The sequence below is a fragment of the Anabas testudineus genome, chromosome 23 (genome assembly GCF_900324465.2).
Source record: "Anabas testudineus chromosome 23, fAnaTes1.2, whole genome shotgun sequence".
Lineage (NCBI taxonomy): Eukaryota > Metazoa > Chordata > Actinopteri > Anabantiformes > Anabantidae > Anabas > Anabas testudineus.
The window spans coordinates 480,946-494,031 of record NC_046631.1 but is presented as its reverse complement, the minus strand read 5'-3'; positions in this window follow the sequence as shown (position 1 = coordinate 494,031).

Sequence of the window (13,086 nt, the reverse complement as noted above, 5' to 3'; positions counted from 1 at the left end):
ATGTGCCTTTTTACCGAAGAGTGGTTTTCGTCTGGCCACTCTACCATATAGGCCTGATTGGTGGAGTGCTGCAAAGACTGTTGTTTTTCTCAAAGGTTCTCTTCTCTCCAAAGAGAACTGCTGGAGTTCCGATTGACATCTGGTTCTTGGTCACCTCCCTGATAAAGACCTTTCTCTCCTGATCGCCTAGTTTGACTGGGTGGCCCTTTCTAGGAAGAGTCCTGGTGATTCAAAACTTCTTCCATTTACGGGTGATGACAACCATTATGCTCATTGAGACCTTCAATGCTGCAAAAATGTTTCTGTACCCTTCCCCACATCTGTGCTTCGATGCAATCCTGTCTTGGAGGTCTACTCACAATTCCTTGGACTTCATGACTTAGTTTGTGCTCTCACATGCACTGTTAACTGTGGGACCTTATATAGACAGGTGTATGCCTTTCCAAGTAATGTTTAATCAACTGTGGGACTGTGGAAGGAGGACATTACTTATTATTATTGTTATAGGGTATTATTTGTAGAATGTCAAGGAAAACAACAAATTTAATCCATTTTGGAACAAGACTATAACATGACAAAATGAAAAAGTTAAATGCTGTGAATACTTTCTGGATGCACTGTAAACCCAAAAAGTGTAGTGTTTGTGTTAATTAATCTAAAATTTAAAGCCAGTTTTAATTTGCAAATCTACAGTGAAGTGGCCAATAGATCACTTTGAATATCTTTGTTTTTAATCTTAGTTATAATTCTGAGATGGGGATAAAGGAATCAAAACAAATGCTGGCCTAGAGAATAGTGTGGGTTGATAGGATGAAGTGGGAGGGAGGGACACTGTGAAGGGGAAGGTGTATTAAGTCATCATTACTTTTATCTTGATTGCATTATGGAAGTCCTGCATAATTAATAGGTAGCTTATTAGCAAAAGATGATTAGGCAAATTACACAGGTGTCGAATGTATTTTTCATGATGAATTTTTCAAGGACAATCATGGTTTTCCATCTGTTCTGTTCCTATCAGAATGTCACTTCAAGGGAAATTAATGCAACACAATAAATGCAAATTGCACGATGGAGAAAATAGTTAATAAAAATATAAATAAGACTTAAGGGCTATGCTGAAATAAACAAACAGGAACGAGCAACATTTAGGGCCATTCTAATTATCAGCAAACTTTCATTTTGTGAACTGTGTGTAGACATTTTATTTTGTGTTTGAACTGTGCAAAGTAATAGCTTTGTCCTTCATCATTATGTGGTCTCAGCTCTCAGGCTTAATTGTATGTAGGTCATTTCTGTAGGTATAATTAAGACTCACCTTTTATTTTGTCTTTTAGCTGAAGGTTGAAAAGCCCAGTATTAGACACTGCCACTGTTTATCACCTCCCACGCCACAGCCTTCTCTGCTTTCTGCTTTTTTATGCAGTTTTATTTAATTCTGATACTGATGATTAGACCTTGACTGAGTTTCTAATACATTTCTTAAAAATTTCTAATTCTAAATAATTTTCCACACACTCCTGGACATAATTTCGATCCAATGAGGCAAATTGAAAATGCTTGACAGATTTAAAATATCCCAGGTGATCACAGCAACTGAAGAAAAGTTAGATAGACTAAGAAAGTGGAAAGGAACACGTCTACGACCATTCTTGCCTTTCTTGTCAATGATCAAACCTCATCACCTCTTGAATTATTGAAAGGAAAACTCTCTTCTTGGCTGAGTGTGACCACCTTGTCTTTTTTCGGTGTGGTCTTCTCTTTCTTGCCTTTACTGAAGCTCCCCATGGGGTACATCAAGACTCCCTCAGATTATTAGACTCCCAGGCAGTTGGGTTTGCACCTCTCACACCTGTGAACCATCTTTATAAATTCTATCCTCCCACAAGCAAATCAGTAATGCTGTTTGTGCTCCTTTCATCTCAGCCTTATGAATGCTGGATGTTGAGCTGTCTGTCAACTAAATAAGCAGCGAGACTTTGTTTACATTAGTTTTTTCCATTAGTTTCACTGGCAATTTAATTGGTCAAGCATTAAGGAATTAATAACACTTTAATGTCTATGTGAAACTAATAAAACTATATTAGCTACTTTTATGCTATTTTAATGTTTTTTTCTAATTGATAGCACATGCATGCTTTTACACAATGTAGGACTACATACAATGTATTGACATATTGTGCCATAATATGATGGGGAAAAACACAGATGCCTTGATTTCAGTCTGACTTTCTGTTTGTGCTTTTATTTTTTCCTTTTCCAGTTTTCTAGTTGTTTTCGTCATATTCACCTGGACTCATTACACTGATTGGTTTTACCTGTGTTTTAAGTCTTTGGACCTGGACCTTGCCTCTGCCTTGCCCTTGTCGAAACACTGTGAGTTTTGCTCTGTGTGTTTTGGATTTCTCCTTGCCCCTCCTGTCTCACCTTCTGTGTATTCTCTGATACTCCTGTCTGGTCTGCTCTTGGACCTCCACCTTCTTTCCAGACATTGATTTGGACAGGGGGGGGTCACATCCAATCATGTCTGCCGCTCTCCACCAAGTGCCACCTATGCTGCAGAAACCAAGCCTGCTTGAAGCACTTCAATGCCAGCTGCAGAAGCTATGCAAACCAGTCGCTCCCACTTTACACCTGAGGAGCAAGAGAGAAGATTCAAAGAAAACATCTGTCTTTATTGTGGAGGTCCATGACATAAGGCTTTTAAATGCCTGTTAAAAGTGAAGGCTCAGAGCATTTTGGGAGAACAACACCTCCCTCCCACTCCAGCACCATGCCTCATCTGTCATTCAACTTACACTCACTCCAGGTATCTGTGTTCATTGACTCTGGGTGCGATGCCGACTTTATTGATTCATCTCTGGTAGGTAAAAATAACATTTTACTTTTACCTCTGTCTCTGTCTATGAAGATGCAATCTCTCAATGAGGTGGCTTGTAACAATAACCTTAACTATTGATAACCATTGATTTAATCTCCTTTTTTGTTATTCAGTCTCCTCACCATCCTTTGATTCTAGGCGCCCTCTGCTTAAACCACCCACAACCCCCACAAAAACTGGCCATTTGGATATATCCTGGGTTGGGGATCTAATTGCCTTGTCAAGTGCCTAAAATTGGTTCCATCCGCCAAGCACAACGAGACACGACCAACCCAGGAGACTTCTCCAAGGTCCCCTTAGTTTACCTTGATCTCAAGGAAGTCTTGAGAAGAAAGCCCCCTTTTTACCCACACATCGTCCCTATGACAGTGGGATCAATCTCATATTGGGTTCCAGGCCTCTTGGAGGTAAGCTTTATTTCTCTTTCTCCTCCAGAAAGCCATGAAGAAATATGTCACTAAGGCCCTCAGAGCAGTTCTCATCTGTCCTTCCTGCCCCCCTGCAGGGGTGGGATTTATTTATTTATTTATTTGTAAATAAAAAGGATGGGACTTCTCAGCTTTGTATTCATTATTGAGAGCTAAATAGCATTACTATAAAAAATACCCTCTTCCACTAACATATGCCCTTGAACTTTTGCAGGGGACCAAGATATCTACCAAGCTAGATCTCAGAAACACTTATCATCTTGTGTGCCTTAGGGAGGATTACGAGAGAAAGATGGCCTTTAACACTCTAGCAGGTCACTACAAGTATGATTATTATTATAATTAAAATTATTATAACAAACTTCTCAGGACCACCGATGAGATTAATAAGGCAGTAGTTTATTTTCTCTTGAGCAAGGGAGCATGAATACATCAGCACAGCAGCTGACAGAAACATACTCAAACAATATAACACATACAGTTCTTTTTATAGATTGAAGATGGGAGGGAGATGTTTTTCTGTTTGTAAGTTATAACAAATGGTAGTTTCATGAGAGAAACAAATGTAAAAGGATAATAATAATAACAACCTGGTCATGCCCTTCAGGCTGACCAATGCCCCGGCCGTCCTCCAAAATCTTATCAATAATGTTTTGGGAGATATGCTGAATAAATTTGTGTTTGTTTATCTTGACAATATTCTGATCTTCTCGCATTCCGAGACCGAACATATCAACCATGTAAGGGCAGTCCTTTAGCACCTTCTTCAGAATCAATTATTGATTAAGAAAGAGTTTCATAGTTCCACTGTCCAGTTCTTGGGCTTCATAATCTTGGCTGGTATCACCTAAATGGATTTAGCTAAGGCGCAAGCAGTCCTTTCTTGGCCCACACCAGAAAAAACGTAAACAGGCTCAATTGTTCTTAGGGTTTGCCAACTTCTATTGCAAGTTTATTCAGTGTTTCGGCTTGGTGGTCGCCCCCCTTCGCCAGTTCATTATTGAAGTAGATGCCCTTAAACACATGGGTGGGTATTGTTCACTCCAAGAGGTCCAGTAAGGATGACAGGATCCACCATTGTGCTTTCTTTTCAAGATGTCTCTTGGCTGCTGAAAGGAACTACAGTGTGGGTGATTGGGAGCTACTGGCAATCAAGCTCACCCTGGAAGTATGGAGTCACTGGCTGGAAACATCCAAGCTGCCTATTCAAGTACTTACAGACTAAAAGAATCTGGAGCAAGCGAGCTAATCCCTTCCACGAATGGAATGAATCCATATGCACAATCCTGAGGAAAATGCAGCTGACCCTGGTTTAGCTCTACCTGTCATCATGGACTCTCCCAGACTCTCTTTATTAGGCAGTTTTTCTGGTGGGCCACCACAATTAAAGATGTTTATGAGTTTTTTGTTGTCTGCTCCGTTAAGAAAATTCCCAGACACCACCCAGCCAGTTTCCTTCACAGGTTGCAAGTACCCCACAGACATACCCCACAGACATCTCCATTGACTTCATCACTGGACCCCCTCCTCCTAGTCAAGGATCTCTTTCTTAAGATGTTCTTAAGATGTTCTTCTTCAATTCGTAGGATCCTTTCCTGTCTCTAAAGTACTTAATCCTGTGGCAGTGCATTTGAGTCTACCCAGACCATTGTCCATACAATTCAATTCAGGTTTATTTATATAGCGCCAAATCATAACAGAGTTATCTCAAGGCACTTCACAAAATACGGTCAGAACCTTAGAAATTTATAGAGATAACCCAACAATCCCACTTGAGCAAGCACTGGGCAAAAGTGTAGAGGAAAAACGGAAGAAACCTCCAGCAGTACTGGGCTCAAAGTGGGCAGACTGCTGCCTTGACTGGTTGGGGTAAGTAGGCAGTAGAGAGAGAAGAGGATAGTAGAGAATAACAAGCAACAGATAGGGCACAATCAAGGAGAATGCCAGCAGCTTCTACAGTAGGTGCAACCAGCCAGTAGGACCTGGAACATTTGCCTCCTCCCATGAGAGAACCTGGAAAAAGAACAGAAAGAACAAAGGAGAGAGGGAGAAAGGGAAAAGAGAGAGAATCACACAACCTATGTACTCGTGCTGTGGAGAGAAAAATGGGGTTTGATAAAAGCAGTTATTGTCAGGATTAATTCTATGATCTCATCGGCAGGACTATATGGGTATACTGGGTTTGTTAGTTCATTGAGACTGAAGCCTACCCACCAATCAAGCACTGGTAACACGTATTAATTCCTGTCACTAAATGAATGTTAGAGCGTATACATTCATTTTAAGTTTTGATTTAAAGGTTATATATTGTGCAAAATCCACTTTTTGGACATTTCAGTAAATTTATATGACTAGGGTGGATGTAGACACACACAGAGTATGTTAGAAATGCACTTCCTCCTTTTTTCACATTTTCCTGTTTAGTCCGATTGTCCCCCTGAACGGTCTATTCACTGTTCCTTACATTACTTCTGGGACTATACAGCAACCCTGTGTTATTAATAAGAGTTAAGTTACTCCAAAAAGGACAGAATCACTGTCCCAGTTTTCTCTCAAACTTTTGTTTTTCCTGGAGCATCAAGTTAGTTTCAGACTGAGAAGCTGCAGTGATGGTGATGTTAGAATAATCGGTCTAATATCAGCTTTACTGTAGTACTGTTGCTATTGATGTAATACAGCAGTACTGTCACAGTGTGTGTCTGTATCTGTCCTTTCGTCACCTGGAGCTTTCTCTTCCAAACAGTGGAGATTACCAGACAGACTGACCCAGCACTGCTACACTACCTACCTTTGACACACAGCTGTCTCTGAGGAGTCTTCAGTCTCACATGAGTAATATATTGCAACTGCTCTAGATAAAGATTTCAATAATTAACTGTTGCAGCCTAATAAACTCTAATTCTGATTCAGCAGTACCACAATATTTCATCCCTCTGTGAAATTTCTTATGTTCTGTTATTTAGAGGATTCAGCTCATACTGTTGTTACACTGTGTTGCTGAATGCTGACAGATGTTTGGTATTTTATGAGGGCAGACTGAACAGAGACACCTTTTTAATGATGAGTTCAGCAGCAGTACAGCATTGTGTATATGACATTTACTGTACTTGAATTGTTCCAATGGCATTAGAATGACAATGTTCACTGACCACAAAACTAAAGCTAGAGACCCTTCCTTCAAAGACCAGGAAGGAAGAATGCTGAGCCAAGCCAATGAGGACTGAGCTGTAATCCTGTAAGATTTATATTCCTTTATTGTCAATCAATAACAACCTTTATAATTTACATGTGTTTTTTACTGTAGCTGGTTTACTGTAGTAAAAGCTATTCTCAGTCATTATTTAGTAAAGCATACAAAGAGAATTAAAAATGCAAACTAATTATTTGTGTGTCTCATATTACAGAGGGTATTTGGATTATGGAGCATCTGTAGATCATGGATCATCTCTGAGAAAGTTTGTGACCTGTGTGCGCAGCGGAAACTTGGGAAACCACAGAACATAAAAAAAGAATAAATATTGTTGAATATATTTTTATTTTTGGTCATGTAAAGATTTATCATTGATGTGTCTCTAGCTCTTTATTATTATTCAGTGCAAATTTAAGTTATCAGTAATATATTTTTTACAGCAACCAGTGATTTATGCACGGTCTATGCTTAGGGTTTTCAAACCTAGTCCTGAAGGACCCCCTGCCCTGCTAGTTTGCCTACTATCTCTACCCTCCTCTGGATCAGCCGTGTTCAGTAAATAAGAAGCTGTGGACAGTTCTTAACTCAGTTTTAGTAGTTTTAGTAATCTTCTTAGATGTTTTCTTTGCTTTATGCTGGACCCTTCTGAAACATCTTTTCCAAGACCACAGTCTTCTGACATGGCTGTTAAGAAATGAGAAGCTACTCACTGCATCAATTAGGGTTAAATAACTGAAAAACAATCATCCATGCAGTAATTATACAATAACCTATACCTATTTGCCTTGTTATATCCAGGTGACTTTTTTTGGATGGGCAGTATATAAAGCAGCTGGCTAAATGACTAGGCCTATGTTACAGAAACCAAGCTGAATTAAGTTCAAAATCATCATTCAGAAATTTTCCCAGTGAAAAATACATAACCTACTCAGATAGGTTGATAATTACATTATACTTACACGATCATCATTAGGTTGCTGGTTTTTATTACACGGCACAGTTTTAAATTAACCATTTTTGGCAGCTTGCCCTGCTGTTTATTCACTCAAGACCAACATGTCTTCCTTATGTCCACCCTTTACCACTGCCTGCTGATTGACAGCACCACTATTGCTACATCACCCCTGATTACACTGGTAATCTCTATAATTTGACTTGGACATATCTCCATTTGATTGTGAGCCTTAAAGGTGGATATGATGAAGTCTGACATAGACAGATCATGTCATGTCTCAGTGTCTGTTTAATGACCAATTACATTACCAAAGCAAAACTGGAGGAAGTTAGTGTAAGTCCTCCATCACCTTGGTAGAATAAATGATTGAATTATGAACCAAAAGTTCCCTTAGAGGAGAAAAGTAAAGTTAAGATCTAATGTTGCAGTGATTTTTTTTTTTTCAAAAGAATGTGAAAATATACCCCCTAGGTATTGTGCACTGAGACCTAACCTACTGAGTAAGAAAGAATAATTTGCTGAATTATTTAACAATGATATATCCTCAATAATAAATCAGCAATAAATAAAATATACAAGCATGTCTTGATTAAGGTGTGTATATTCCCTTCCCCTGATGCGATCATACCTTTGATTCATGTATCTGTGTTTGTGCAGTCCTCCTTCCTCCTCATATTCAGCATTTCCACTTTATGTAACACTTGAAAAGGCACTGGTTCTTGGCTGGAGGGGTGTTGTACAGAAAGGAGCCAGAGGAACGCCTTGCCTGTGGCATTGACTCAGGGCATAGTTAGAAGCCAAGACCACACTGGATGCTCATTTATGTTTCATTGTGGAGGGGGAGACCATGAGTGTAAATGTATCCCATTTGAGTGAATTGTGGACATGGCAACAGAAATTGTAGAGGCCAGTAATTAATACCTTGTGGATAAATCGATTAAATCATGCAAAACACTCCTAATTATAAAATTCCCCATAGAATGATTTGTGTCTCAGAGCTCTCTGAAAAATATCATGGATGAGTGTTTTTGGAAGCAGCATTGACTCCTAACGCTGCTGGAAAAAGATGGGAATGAACTTTGTATGCAGCTATTCTTTCAAATGAATCTAAACCAGTGTTGAAGTCATTTATCATTGTGCTGATATTGGCCTTTCAGTAAAACACAAGTGGTGGCTACTGTCTAGCGTGACCCGCTGGAATTGGAAATTACAGTTTCATAGGTGTCAATATATAAAAGATTTTAAACATGTCTCACTTTTAATTAAAGATCAACCATCAGCAGTGAGTTGGTAGGATAACGTTAAGATTCAGTTGATTTAATTCAGTTTTATTTGTACAGCGCCAAATCACAATTGATGTCATCTCAAGGCACTTTACAGTGTAAGGTTTAAGACCTTACAAAGTATAGCTGTATGTACAATTATGTATATCAATATGCATATAAAAAAAACACAAAAACACAATAATCCAATATGAGCAAGTACTAGGCAACAGTTGATAGGGAAAAATTTCCTTTAAAAGAAAGAACCTCGAGCAGAACCAGGCTCAGGGTGGCTGGCCATCTGCCTTGACCGGTTGGAGTGAGTGGAATAGGAGAGAGAAAAGAACAGCAGGCAAGAAAAAACAAAAACAAGCAGCGAAAAAACTGGGCAGATCAACTGAATTATGGAGATATACAATTCCAAAGCTGAGCATACCCGCAGAAAAGTACAGAGAGAGGGAGACAGAGAGTAGGAAGCACAATTATGGGAGAGAGAAATACCATGAAGTTAATGACATGCAATAGTGGCATTTGAATGGATAGAGAGGAGGGGAGAGGAGAGAAGCACAGTGTATCAGTAGAGGTCCCCCAGCAGACTAACCTATAGCAGCATAACTAAGAGATGGTTCAGAGACACCTGATTCATCCCAACTATAAGCTTTATAAAAAAGAAAAGTTTTGAGTCTAGTCTTAAATGTAGAAACTGTGTCTGCCTCACAAACCTGAACTGGGATCTGGTTCCACAGGGAGAAACTTCCTTAAACAAAGGAACAAGGGAGACTGCAGTAAAAGAAAATCTGAAAAAGAATTATCATTCGGTGATGTAAGCATTTAGTCATTTGGCAAACAATTTTATCAACCTGGACTTTAGCGTCTGCTGAGGGATACTTCAACAAGGGAAGGAGCTGGAGTTTGAACCACCCATCCTGTGGTTAGTGAATCTTCTTGTCTACCTCCTTATCTACAGGTATCCTAAAATAAATGAGTCACAGATTTGATGCAAAGCAGTTGCAACCAAATAGTAAGTTTTAGTTAGTTTAATGTAAATTGACATGTTCAATTTGCTGAGCACCTACAGTCCACTCACTATAAAAAGTATTCACCCCTCAGGTTTTTTTAAACACTGATGATTTAGTAATGTTTTTATACTGACCAGAAAGAGAAAAATACTTTTATCTCAAAGTTACAAATCTGTAAATAGCTGTGTAAGAATTGAATCATACTAAAAAGAGATAACTGATTGTGTAACTATTCATCCACTTGAAGTTTTAAAGCTTTGTCAGGTTCCGTGGGGTTCATTAGTAAACCGCCCTTTTTCTAGTCCAGCTAACATCCAAATTTGATTGAGTTCCAGGCTCTGGCTCAACCATCACCAAAACATTGGCATTGTTGTAGCTTTTATTATGTGTCGTTGTCTTGCTGGAGACATTCACAATTCTAGGGCAGTTATAGGGCATGTGTGTCTCAGGAGATAGAGCAGCCATCCACCAATTGTGTACACACAACCAATGAAACCAGAGGTACTGAGAGGTCAAATTAGGTTTTAGTTATATTAATAATAATTCATACTTAATTAATCCCATTCTTGATGACAGGTAGCCTCGTAAGACACCAAGGCACAGGGTTCAGTGTCTTGTCCAAGGACACTTTGACATAAGAATTGGGGGGGACTGGGAGTCAAATCACCAACCCTGGAGTTTGTAGGCAACTGCCTTACCAACTGAACCACCTTTAAAATGTTTTCAAATGTAGGCAGAGATCAACAGCCAGCATGGGTATTGAACCCATTATTAGCACCAAACTCAATTTCAGCTAACAGTCACACAGACAGGCAGATTTAACAGAATGGAGCAGTAGGTATAGTACATTGTATGTACAGTACAGATGGTGCCAGCTAATCATAACCATGCTCCACTGTCTCTCTTACTTAAGATTCAAGATTCAAAAAACTTTATTAATCCCAGAGGGAAATTGTTTGGCCTTGTTACAATTGTTCTCAACACAGACAGAAAGAAAGAGAACTACAACCAGGAAAGATCCACACCAAATGAAGATGTATGATTGATTTATCCACTGCAACTGGGGGTTGGAGTGGGCACATGCTGCTGTACTGACTGATCTTCAATCAGTCAGAATAGCAGGTTCTAGCATTCCCTCAGCGACATGTATACCTGTTGATGTCTCCAGATTGGAGAGTTCCCCAGGGTTGAACATTGCAAATAGAAATGCATACTGTTTCATAAGCCTTGTGTATCCTCTCTCTTGGAAGCTTTCTTGAGAAGATGCAACTTTTAATGGACACTAGGTTAGGTGGTGGTTAGGGACTGTAGTAAAAAGCCACAAATACACAATAAAACTCACTGGCCTCCTCAAATCTCTGTCAGTCTACACCCTAAAGACAATAAAATAGTCTGTCCAACACACACACATACACACACACACACACCTCTTCTCTCCTCTATCAATCTTTTTTCATCCGCTGTTTTTAATGCTTGTGTGCTGCTTTGTATATAGTTGTAATGTTGTATTCTGTAGGTTCTTAAACCTTATCATAATCCAGAACATCATGTAAAGTTAAGGAAGCAAAAACTTTTAAGGCAAGAAAAGAGTAGAGAGCAGTGGTATTTGAAAGTTAACTTGGGGTGGCGGTTGGCTCAGTTGGTAGAGCAGTTGTCTTATTTGATTCCTGGTTCCTCCTGGCTATATATTCTGAGCTGTCCTTGGACAAGACACCAAATCTCCACAGTAGTACCATCATCTACTGCAGCTGTCCAAACAACAATTTCCCCAAGGGCACCAATAAAATATGTCATAATTAGTAAATTAGACTGATAAAATAAAATAATTAGTCACTCAACATGTTTGTAACCTTGCACTTCACACCCTACTGTTAGAAATGTGCCATCAAAATACCCAGTGGTTTATACCACTGGTACATGTTTCAAAAAGGTCTGCTTCTAATTGATATCCAGAGACACTAACCCACTCAAAAGTTGTCCCTCATGCTTCAAACAGACAAGGTCTGGGGACTGGGATATTACACACTGTGTTGTTCTCGGCTCCTTTAAATCAGCCCTAAATAACTGCACCAATAGTGTTACATACTTACTGGACAATTTGGTTTTATTTCTATGTTGATATTCATAAAAGACTTTCATTCAGTATCAATAACAGTGTGCAATATAGTAGTATCAAGTAAATTGTCCTTTCCCTCACATGGCTTCATAATCACACTTTATCTATGTTAAGTGAGTATAAAGGTCTGATTAGTTCATTGTTGGATTGGAAGGTTTTTATTTTAATCAGTATCATAAATAATCTTAATCATAGTTTGCATGAGCCTTTTAATTAAGAATCAGGCTTTATCAGGTTGAAAATCCCTGTAGGTGCAGTAGGTATGAAGATTCCAGTTAAGTTGTACTCTGGCTTCCTCTCATTGTCAAAAAACATGCATGTTAGGTTAATTGGTCACTATTGCCCATAGGTGTGAAGGTGAGTGTGAATGTTTGTCTTTCTCTGTGCATTAGCCCTGTAATAGACTGACGTCCTCTCCAGGGTGTACCCTGCTTTTCTCCCAGTGACAGATGGGACAGGCTCCAGCACATCCCGTGACCCTTAAGAGGACAAGCAGTTAGGATAACAGATGAATGAATGAGTGAATATTCAATACTGCATAATTATTCAGTAAAATATGGCCCTTCTGTAAGCCTTTTACTTGCATTTTACATAAGTCATTTGGCAGACATTTTTATTCTAAGTGAATTACATCAACACATGTCATGTGGCAACTCCTGTGACAACTCATATCAGCTGCATCCAACAGCAGCGCAGAAGTGTCATGGCAGCTACTAATCACATTGAATTGATCCCCAAAAGATATAACTCAACATTTACAACACATTTGTAAACAAATGGACAAAACAGCAATTATTCAAATCTTAATATTATTTGTTTATTTGATAATTGAACTGAAATTGTGGTGGTTTTCATTTTTTCTTTGTGAACAATTACAATATCAGAAAACTCTGATGAGATGACTCTATTGAAGAAAACTGACACAGTCATATTTCTTTTCATTTGGAAAATGTATGTGCCTAAAATTAGTGCATATGAATAATATTGAAAAGTACGCAATATTTTTGTTTAGTATATTTACTACTCAAGATTAAACATACCAAATATAATTTCTTCAAATCTGGAATTTTAGTAGTCTAAACTTTTTTGTTTGTATAAAATTACAATATCACACAACACCCTCGGAAATAAGCAGAATTCCCCAGAACAATGCTACCAGCATCATACTATTTCTACAAACACACATTTTGTTACTCATTAACATGTGAAGTACCTTATATCAAAATGTTTTATAAAAA